Source organism: Pithys albifrons, chromosome 5, assembly GCF_047495875.1.
Source record: "Pithys albifrons albifrons isolate INPA30051 chromosome 5, PitAlb_v1, whole genome shotgun sequence".
NCBI lineage: Eukaryota > Metazoa > Chordata > Aves > Passeriformes > Thamnophilidae > Pithys > Pithys albifrons.
This window is the reverse complement of record NC_092462.1, coordinates 3,751,841-3,763,576: the sequence shown is the minus strand read 5'-3', so window position 1 is coordinate 3,763,576 and position 11,736 is coordinate 3,751,841.

Below are 11,736 nucleotides of genomic sequence, written 5' to 3'. Positions count from 1 at the left end.
AAAGTGTGTCTGTCCAACCACCAAATCTCATTGTTTTCCCCTCAAGCTTTTCTGGTCCCAGGCTTAGCTTTGCCAAACGTTTCTGAGATCCTTGGCCATCTCTGCCCCAAAGAAGTGATCATTTTAATCCTCACCATCAGAATTTACCTGCTGCTGTTACTCATTGGTAATCCTTTTCTAGTTTTTGTGCTTGGATCAGACACTTTCAACAGTACCAACAATCGTGGTCATAGTCTTGGTTGAATCTTACCTATTCAGCCAAGGCTGGTCTCAGTGGTTCCCTGCCAAGCTGTCAAGTTGGATTGAAGGAGAGCCTGTCAGGGATTGAATGCTACTTTCTTGATAATGCTTAAGGAATTTCAGGGCCCCACCAAATACACCAAATTGCTAAAACATAATTCATAAATATATACATGTGACTATGAGAATGTCCATAATAACAAGTGAGGGTTAAGGAAAGCGGGAAAATTACAGTCCCATGCGTCATCATCACAAAATCAAACCTTGCATTTCCATGAGAATAATTGTTTAACCAGTGGCAAACTAGGATGATGAAGTCAGGCTGTGAGCAAGGACAACATTTACCTTTCTCCTTCCTTTAGGTCATTTTTGTTTAACCAACACTTTTCCTTTTGGTCTGGTCTTTTCCAGCACCTTGTGGGATCTTTCCCACCACACTGCTTCCTCTGCATTGCATAACTGACCAGAAAGGATGCCCAGGCTGGTCAGTGGAAAAAGACTGACCTATTTGTCCCTCATTTTCTTTCTTCTTCCCTTCCCTTCCCTTCCCTTCCCTTCCCTTCCCTTCCCTTCCCTTCCCTTCCCTTCCCTTCCCTTCCCTTCCCTTCCCTTCCCTTCCCTTCCCTTCCCTTCCCTTCCCTTCCCTTCCCTTCCCTTCCCTTCCCTTCCCTTCCCTTCCCTTCCCTTCCCTTCCCTTCCCTTCCCTTCCCTTCCCTTCCCTTCCCTTCCCTTCCCTTCCCTTCCCTTCCCTTCCCTTCCCTTCCCTTCCCTTCCCTTCCCTTCCCTTCCCTTCCCTTCTTCTCTCATGGAAGACAAGGAGTTACTGTGGTTTTCTCTCAAACTAAGGCAATCTAAGTGCTGAATAATGCCTCAGTTCTTAGCAGATACTTAAATTCATCCTGAGACCATGACTGCCATATTTGCTAAATTTTATGCTATGAATTGATATCAGTCTGCTATTCAGGCTAACACAGCTAATGTATGACCATTGCCTAATTCACAGTATGAGTGATATCTGTTTGTAAAAAAGGGGGTTGTTGTTACTACACCATAGCAGAGTCACTGTTGGATCAATGATGTAACGGATGTTTCTGTATTCTGTGTCCATGTTTGCTTCAGACAACTGTGCACAGGTATAACTTGCTGTGAAATACCTGACTGGAGCCAAAGAGTGAATTAGGTAGATATAAAGTGCAAAAGTTTCTATTTTAGATAAAACTAAAGGTGGAGATAAACTTCCAACTGTTACTTTTTAAAATTAAACTATCCTCATACATGTAAGTGTACCTATGATCTTGGTTCTACTTAAATTCTGAGCTTAAAACTCCCACATGTGTTGCAAATGAGACTAAGTCCTGTTATTGTCATAAATTTTCATGAAATATGTCCTGCATTCTCTCAGAGGCAATACAGGGTTCTCAATTTTCACTTCTAAATTCAGATTGGATTGAATGAAAAAAAAATAGAATTATCTATATTATATTTTCCTGCCTATGAAAAGTGTGGAAAAAGCAAATTTTTTTACTATGTCCAGTTTTAGGTTTTGCTTAGGAAAAAGAAATCAGCATTATTTTCAGATGAAAAATGAAATATTTTAATTTCAGTTACAGGCTGTACTGGTGATTTCTCTGTAGCTGCATTGGACAGATTGGCAAGAGATCATTATATTTGAGGTATTGATATAATGTATTCAATAATGTATAATGTATTTGATAGACTTTTCAAAATATCATTACTGTTGATATTCAGGATCCAAAGACTATAATATTATTTTTCTGGCATCCACAGGAAGACATGCTATGATTTAATATTTTCATTATCCTCAAGTTTTTTTAAAGCAAATGAGGTGGTTTATTTTGTGGGATTTACATTTGCCACATCAGACCTGGTAACAGAAAGGTTGCAAAAAACCCCCAAAAATTAAACCCCACCAAAAACAGTTTTCCTGTTTTAGCTGCCTTGTCTGTAACATAGAAAGACCTAAAGGAGGATGACAGGTAAATGTTCACAGACTCACAGACTGGCTTAATTATCTTAGTTGTTAAATAATACTTCTCCTCTTTGAAATTCCTGGTCTGATAGGTACAACTCATTGGAGACCGTGGTCTGTGTTTGGCTGCAGTTAAATAATCCATAATAATGGGCACAAGGAGCAAGGAGCATTTCGTCAGCAGCGCTTCTTCCGTGCTCTGGGATCCTTCGGAATTAGGGCAGGCACATCAGCAATGCTGTGCAGAGGTGGGGATGGAGCAGAGCTGTGTTTTTCCCTGGAGCCACAGCAGGAACATCCCTGTTCCTCCCTGGGAGTGGGACAGTGCAGGCCTGGGATGCTGGAGGAGTGTGGGCATGGTTGTAGTTTGGGCTACAAGAACAGCAGATATTGGGGGAGTCCTCAAGCATCAGTGCTGGCTGACACCTTCATGCTTTGCTTCCACTTGAAATACCCATTTTCAGGAAACACAAAGCTGAGAGCCCCGTTTAATCCCAAGGGCTGAGACCACAAACTCGGGCCTGTGGTGTCAAAGACGTAATCAGAGCCAGCAGCAGGGAGGGAGCTTTCATTTATTATCTGCATGTCCTGATGCTCTCTGGTTAAAAACTCGTCCATCTCTGTGGGTGGCTCACTGGACTGGGAGCTTTACATATTATTTGGGGCTTTTATTTCATGCAAAGGATACAAGTCTTCTCCCGGCTTGTAACAACACTGTAGTTTGATATTGTGTCACAAGCATGGAGTGTGCCTGCAAGAGACTGAAACAGAGAGGATCCTTGCTTGGATACATTGCACAGCATGCTCATCTCTTTGGCAGGGTCATGTTTGTTGGGAAATAAGTCCTTTTGATCCTGCATTTAATTCCAACTCCTTTTTCCATACCTGGTGAATCTATTTAGATGTCTCCTCTAAAGGATTCGGAGACCTGAGCATTTTATTTTGTCAGCTTCTGATGCTGTGGTTATAAAAGGAAATATTTCAAAAGAAAAAGGAGTTCAAAGACTGATTCTTCTGACAAGTTGTTGAACTTCTTCTGTTTGCTGAAGAGTGCCAAACAACAAATTGGCAGAGTATCTTGGGGGTTTTGTTCTTGAAGGTGAAGGGGGAAATTTTAGTCCAAAATGCATTTCATACAAGTGAAGTATGTAGTATGTTTATTAAAGTATCTGAAGATGCAGATCCAACAAAAAACCTCAATGTGCATCTGATTTTTATGAGTTCTATTGGTACTGTCAGATCAGGGGATTCATTTCATACTTATTTTCCTAACTTTGTATTGACAAACCCACCCATGCAGAATGAATATCCATTTTCTGGGCAACAGTTTGTAAATGATGTGTAGCTTTAACTGCATTGCAGGAAAAGTACATAATAATTTTTGTCTGGCATGCACTTCATACATCTTTTCAATATTCTGAAAAGAAACTGTTGGAAAGCTCAGATTCTTGTAAATACAGGAGCTGGAATTTGAAAAAAAAAATCAACCCTGAAATTTGAGGTTAAATCCTGACATTTTAACAGCATTGCTGTCCTGGCTCTGCTTTGCTGCACTTTGTCAGTCCCAGCTCAGAGAAAAAATATTTGCCTTCTTCATATCCATTGAATTCTTTTCTGTCTGGAAAGGCAGCTACGAGCTTGGCTTGTGATGCTGGCAGTACTCATTATGTAAATATCTTGTTGATCTAAATCCTATGAATTTGGTGGTTTGAAACTAACTCTGAGAAGACAAGGAGACTTTTGTTACAGGCAGGGCGAGTTCCTTTACATGTGGTTTGCAGTTCATATGTTTGTTTTTATGTCAGGACAGTGTGAACTCTTAAAAATAACCCAAGAAGAGAGCAAAATTCCCCCACTTAAAAACCAGCCTTAAAATGGTAAACACTGGTAAACAAATCTGAGAATAATCAGGGAGGGAAATAATTTGTGGTTAAAATAAAATAAGCTCCTGATCCCACCTGTTCAATTCCATGTGTGCCTGGTCTGGTGCTTGCTGGGGGTTACAGCTCCAAAGCAACACTGCACTAGTTGAAGCACAAGTTCAAGAGCAGAAGTTTCAGCAGAAATATCTGCAGGACAAAATAAAGGTTTCTAGAGCCATAAACAAATTTGAACAGAAAGAAGAGTATCTGGACTATTTTTCTTACATCCAAACATAAACAACACCAAGCCTGTGTTTATTAATTATGGTTTAAATAGCTTTTCAGGCTGAAATAATTTTAAGTGAAATAAATGTTTACATTTAATCTTATTTAAGTGAAGTAAGTCTGCCAAGCTGAGAGTATCACCTGAGTGTAAAGGCAGAGAGGCTGAGGTTGAGTTGTGGCTAAGCAGGAACACTGAAATGCACTCACAGGAACTGTGTTGGCAGGAAATAGTCAATGAAAAAACCAACAAAGAATCAGGTGGCCAAGTGTGTTCATAGGGATAAGGTTGGCAGGAAAATACCCTGCTATTAAAAAGTATTAAGAGGTTTTCTGCAGAAGGCTGACACAGTAACTGTTTTATTGCTGACGTGTTTCTGTTATTTTAAACACTCTTTTCTGAAACAAATGTATAAAACAAGCGTGTTTTCAGTATTTAAGTTCTTCCTCCACTGCACAGTTCCTCACCGTGCCTGGGGCCTCTGTGCAGGACTCCAGTGGAACTCTGGTTTGACAACCAAGGCCAGTATTCCTTTGGAATCTCAGCTTTCACTTATCACTGGCTCTAATTCTTTCCCCCAGCTGATCAACTTCCTGGTGTGTAAACTTATTTGGGTGTATTTTTTATTCATAATTTTTTTAAGGCAACTGAATTCTCCCAGAAAGGAGAACGTGGCCTCTTCTGTAACAATGAACTTTATATAAATTATAATTGTATCCAGAGATCATCATCTTCTGAAGTAGATTTTTCTCCTTTTGGTTTCCTCATGTTCCAGGCAGATTCTTTTGTCTACATGAAGAATATAATGTAACAAAACTTCTAATTACTTCTTTTGCAAGGCCCTAGACTGTATCAGCATCCATTTAATTGTAACCATTAACTGAAAAAACATTTTTCTATTTTCCCCTTAAGGAAAGTAACAAATTCTTTTTTTTCCCCCTCCCTTATAAAAAAGTCTCTTCCATCTGTTTTATGATTAATCCTTGTCTGAATTCTTCCCAACACTAGAAATACAGAAACCAGATCATGGTACAGTCTTGAAGCTTCACAACCACCTGGTATGCCATATCACACACACACAGCTTAAATATAAATCTCATTTACATCGCCAAGCCTTTTACCAGAAGAATTGATGATAACTAATATAGCAGCTATTGGAAGTTCTTGTTATTTTTAAATCAGATATTCTTTTCCTTTAAAACATGTCCAGTCATAGTAGGACAAAGTGGATAGAATTAATTCCATAAATATAATAATTTAATTTTAAAATTAATAATTTAATTTAATTATTTGCATAGCTGACATGTTTTCAAAATGTACTTTCTAAGTAGATTTTCTAACTATTTTCTACTCTTTTACTGGTTAAGGGCCAGCTGGGTATCTCACCAAGGAGATGCTCTCTGTTGTCAGTAGATCTGTGGGACTTGTGGGGTTTTTGAGTTGCTGAAGTTGCTTTTTATGTGTTCTGTAATGGAAATATCTAACCTAAAAAAATACTTTTTATACTAAAAATACCCTCCTGATTTACTTGCAGAATTTCAGGCTGTGCCACATAACTCAGTTTTCTACTTGTCTAGTAAACTGAATGGTTTCCTACTGCTTTGCTTGTTGCCAGTGTTGTCAGAGTTAACTTGTGAGATGAGGAAGGTTAAGCTGTGGGTTCAGGTTCTGCCTCCTCTGGCCTGAGGTGACCAGTAGACCTGAGCTAAAAATCCTGTTTCTTGATGCAGACATGTACATAAGTGCCTGTGACCAGGCACCTAACTCTGTCTGACAGGAAAAATGTGAAGCAGAAATTATCATCACAAGAAATGGTGGGATACTCTGCTGCCCTGAGGAAAAACACTGTGAACATAACTCATAATCCCTTGAATTTAAGTGAGTCTGTCCTGGAAACTTCAGCACAATTCCAAGAGAAGTGTCATCCTGGGTAACAGTGGTTTCTTTCCAAGACACTTGTTCCTCTGGGCACAGTTGCTGTTTGTAAGTGATTCAGACTAGGGTCTCAGAGTCTGGATGACCCTCCAGTCCTGACACAGGGCAAGTGTGTTAACCTTGTTCTGTCCTTGGGCTTTTGGGGTTGGGCAGCTCTTGGGATGGCCAAGTTTTAGGCCTAAGTGTCAACAGGGATGATGCTGTTCTTATGAGATGGGACTATGTCATGCAGTGAATATTCTGCTAGTGGGTGTAGTGGGTTTTAGTTCTTCCTTAACATATCCCTGACGCAACTCACACGAATATTCCACTGTAAATTAGAATTAATTAGGGACTGAGTTGTGATTTAAAACAGCTGAGGTTTCTCTCCGTGGCACGGCTCTTGTTCACTCCACAGAGAGCAGGACCATGTCTCCTTTCAGAGACATGCAGCATATTTCAGTCAGTACACATTACATAACTTGTCCCACATTTCTTTCTCTTTTTAGTATCCCAGTGTTATGGGAAATTATGTTCCCATTAATCATTATAGCTGCTCATCTCTTTCTGTGAAAATAAATTACCCTCCGCTGCCCTTCCTGCACAGGAACATATTTAAACCAAAATAAGGATATGTCCATGATTGGTCCAGGGAAGGGAGTGTCAGCTAATGGGGCTTTGCTGCTGCACAAGGATGAAAGCAGGATTGGTCTGTGCACTCAGTGGATTGCAATGCTGTGTGGTGGTGTCACTTGCCAAATAAGATTTCCCCTGTAGCACATGCACAGCTCATTTGGACGTCCCTGGAAACTGCAGCTGAGCCCCAAATGTGGCAGCGAGTGCCACTGCCTGTTTTGTCATGCCCACGTCTGAACCCACTTTGGCTGGGAAAGCACAAAGCACCTGTGTGGCTGGGAAAAACCAACAGGCCTCTAAATTCCTAGTTTAGCTTGCCTCCAACTTTATTGGGACAGTTTTTAGGAAGGATTTAAAAGCACATCCAGCACCATGTTCAGGCTGCAGATCAGGGGGCTGCTTTTAAGGTGTGATGGGCATTTATGCATTTTACTGTTTTCAGGTGTCTGCAGCTGAAAAGTAAGTTATTTTTATTTACATGCTTTGAACATGAATTTAGTGACTTACCCTATCCAACCGTGCAAATACAGAGGCCAGGTTATTTTTAGACTTCACAGTGTGATACTGGGCAAAAGGACTTTTGACACAGAGATTGCTGGTTACCAAACCACCAACTTGCACCAACGTTTTGCAGTAACCGTCTGTTTCTCTTTACTCAGGAGCTGTGAAGACTGGGAGAGCAAGTTAAAGGCTGGTTGCAGCTGATCCTCAGGGAACAAATCCTCTATCCAGAGGTCAGTTTTCTTCAGTGAAGAGATCTGAGGAAAATTCACCCTCAGGACAGACTGAGTTCTCTTTTAAAGTATTTGTAAGAAATGAATACAGGATTAGTTGTACATGGAAAATGAGTTCTTATTTGGCCTTTGAAGAAAGATGAATTTACATTGGTCTTATGGAAGAGTACATGTTGTAGTTTTGAAATTGAATATACAGGACAAAAAGGGCCAGAAGTTTTAGGGCAAAATGGGTTCATTTCAATCAGACAATTAAGTACTTAAGAATCAACCTTTTCTGTTGACCTCTTCAATTCTGTGCTGAGAAATGAAATCCTTACACAGCAAAGGTAGCAGAAATTAAGGAGACATCTAAATAAACTTTCTGGTCATCTTCAGCTGACAATCATGTGACCAAAGCAAGGGCTGTTCCTCTTGCAATGATCTAATCTCTGCTGACGTTACAGGCACTGAGTGTCAGGGACCATTCAGGCTTGTGGAGCAGGGACACCTGGATGTGTTTTAAATGCCTTCTGAGACTGTTTATTAAAGTAGCAGAATAATTATTTATTAGTAAGGTGACACTTCTAAAGCTCCAAGTCTGCCTCTGGCATTTGTGAAGTTCTTCCCAAGGTGTTTTTGCATAGGCAGACTCAGCGTTAGCAGAGAAGATGCAGGGTCTGTTCATTTGGTGGGGGTTTTTCCCAATAATCAGACACAAGATGTAGACCTCATTTCTGAAGTTATGGTTTTGCTGAACTTGTTTTCTGTTTGATTGTCAAAGAAGCTTAAGAGTTTCTGTCTTGTCACTGTTAATTAGCAACAATCCTTAGTGAATTTTCACTAAATGGTACTGATGATGTTGCTGTTCTGCTTCGTGACATTTCCAGTGTTTGGGTATTTCCTGGTGATCTCATTAACATTGAAGTTAATTGGAATACTTCACAGTTGAAATGTAGAAAGCCTGCAGTTGAGCAGATGTCTTTCTTATGAGTTGGCATAAAAGTACTGAATTGGAAGTGCCATTTATTTGTTGCAGTGTCATCAAGATGTGTCATGACCTTTGCAAAGTTTGAACATTGTTCCCAAACCCATTTAAAAGCCTCTGCTTGTCACCTGATTACCTGAAATCAAATACGATGCCATTACTTTAAGCAAGTATTGACTTTCAAACTGTAGCAGATCACAACTGAACAACTGTTACCCCAAACATACCTTTCAGTTTGATCCTCTGAAGTGCAAAATACCACAGGAGTTTGCTTTATGTAGAGAACATCTACTGTACTACTGTGCAGGTGGTTTAGGGATAATTTCTCAGTTTGTGATTAATTCTTGGCATTTCTTCCATTTTTTCCTTTAGCTGCTATTGGAGTCACACAAAAAGATCCCTCAAGGAGCAGGTGCCACAGTAAGCATGTATTTTACAGTATATTTGGAAGGTGTACAATAGATTGGATATTATTCTTTACCAAGTGTGGGCAGCAGCCTTGGAAGTAACACTTGCTGGATTACACCATCATCAGTCTGCCCCTTAATTTCTTTTTATAAAAAGTAATTCACTGCCTCCAAATAATTGTGAACTCAAATACATAACTCTTCAACAGGAAGATTCAAAGACCAAATTTTGATCCATAGTTCCACCTCTGCAAGAAGAAGTATTTTAAAATAGAAGGAATACATCACTCCTGAAACCTGCTGTATTTCCTCTTAATGTTGTTGCTTTTAATTCTTTCTTCACAGATTCACTAGTTTAGAAACATTCCAGGACTGGTGGGTAGAAAACAACACTCCTACCATCTCATATTTTCCATTTTACAGGAGTCTAACCATGCCGTAGATATTTTCCATTCTCAGTCTTGATGTTCTACAGATGTGGAATTAGAGCTGCTTACACTATGAGGGAATGCATGGTGGGGTTGTACATGTGTGTTTTACTTCCCTGAGGAATTCCTCCATTACTTTGGCTCCCCTGAATGTGGGCATTGTGCCCAGTGGGGTAACACCTGCTGTACCAACACTTTCACACACCTTAATGCAGATAAAGCTTATCTGTTAAATCAAATAGGAGCTGCCAGCAGTTGCTTTTCCAAATTCCTCTCTTGCTTAGGACAGTGAACAGAACTAAAAGAAACGAGATACTGTGATTGGCAAAGTCGTGGAACTTCAAGTTTTCTTTGTAGTTCCATCGCCCTCAAAAAATACACTGCAAGAATGAAAGTCATTGGTGCAGACTTAGGGGGTTTTTGAGTGTAAAGCTGATCTCCCCTGCCTTGGACTCCCTTTCATCTGAACTCTGACAGAAGCTATTCTTTAGTTGTTGCACTAGGGAAGAAAACTATTTATAATAATAGACAGTTCACATATTAATACAAAGGCTTTTTTCCTAGAGTGCTCTGATATTTGATTTAGCACAAGTAGCCCTTACCTGTAGGCATAGGAAAGAAGAAACATGGAGGAGCCATTAGGGAGGGCAGATTCAATGTTTTTGCCTTTCCCCCTGTATTGTATTTACTTTTAGAATTTAAATTAAAATAAAGACCTGTATAATACTGTCATCATCTTCTTTGGTAGTGGATGGAAACTTGGGCCTACTACTCATTTGTTGGTTATCCTAAGACTGTTCCTTACTGCTGTGCTTGTAAGGAAGATTCATTAGCAATGGGTGTGCTGTTTTCTGTTCATGTACTTGCTGTATTTTTTTTTCCAGAAGATTTCTGTTTCCAGGAATTAGCATTGCTAACTCGTTATAGCAGGTTTTTTTCATTAAGCTTTTTGTTTATAAACATGTTTTGCCAGCAAACTGATTTTATCTACATTTATTGTTATGCCACCTGTTTAGAAGCAGAGGGTAATTGTTAACTCCACTTTGTTGAGAAAAAAGTGGCAAGCTGGTCAAGTTTTGCTCACTCATTTTTAAGTTAATTATGCAACTTCATGTTAAAACAGTTTTCAAGAAGATATAAGAGAAACTCTCACCCCATCCACAGTGGCATCATTTTTCATGGCAAATAATTTTCATAATTTTTTTTCTGACTAACTGGGCCATAACTTCATCAGTCTCTTGAACTACTAGATTGTTTCTTCAAAGGATCTGGAGCTTCCTGTTTCTTTTGTGAGCTGCAAGAATGTAATTGTGCTGTTTGTGAAGTCTGCATTGCTGCTATAAATAGCCAGTGGATTACAGGTGAGGGTGAGACTGGAATGGCTGAGTTCAGTCCAGTGCTGCCATTGTCCCCATAGCCCTGGGCAGTGACATGTTCTTTCATTGCTGTGTTTTCTTCCATTTGTACAGCGAGGTAATGACTCTGTCCCCTCATGGTGTTGGGGTCAGGAGTAATTGGGTTGTACCTATATGGCACTCATTCAATAATGCTGTAGGAATACCTCCTGTGCCATCTTATATAGCTCAAACTTTATGGCTTTTGAGTTCTGCTTCAATGTATATGTGGGCATGCTGATAATGACACTTTTGTGTCCAGACAGTTCTCTGACTGTGCCACAGCCCCTCTGTTGAAATAGAGACCTTGTCAGGGAGAGCAGACAGTATTGATTACATGGATTGTGTGCCATTGCCCTCTGTTGGACAGCACTAGGCTTAGTAAAGTGCTTGTCTTGTTTTGGGCTTGAAAAACTTGGGAGACATAAACGTGGTAATATTCGGTAAGCCTGAAGCATTTAGTGGCAAACTGACCATCTTTTAGCAGAACATAAATGAAATCACCTAGGCAGATTAGTTATTGCTGCTAAGTACAGGAAGGGTCTTCACACTGAGTGTGCATAACATGCTGGTCTGCTTAGCTCTTTTGCAAAAGAGGATAAAAACAAATATAATATCTTTGATTCTGTATTTTTTTACAGGCAGAGTATACCAGTAGGCTTAGCACTGTTGCCTTTTGACTTGTCTTAGCTCTGTTTCCTAGTGCTCTCCCAGCTGTATTTCTGTCCTTGCCATGGTGGACATGGACCAGAGTCAGGTGTTCCAGAGACTGCACCAGCCCCTAAAATACAGAAGGACGTAGAAGCTTGGAAAGTCACCACATTCCATGGCCAATACAATAGAATCTTTTTGCTTTACTGCTAATGCATGATTTTGGTTTG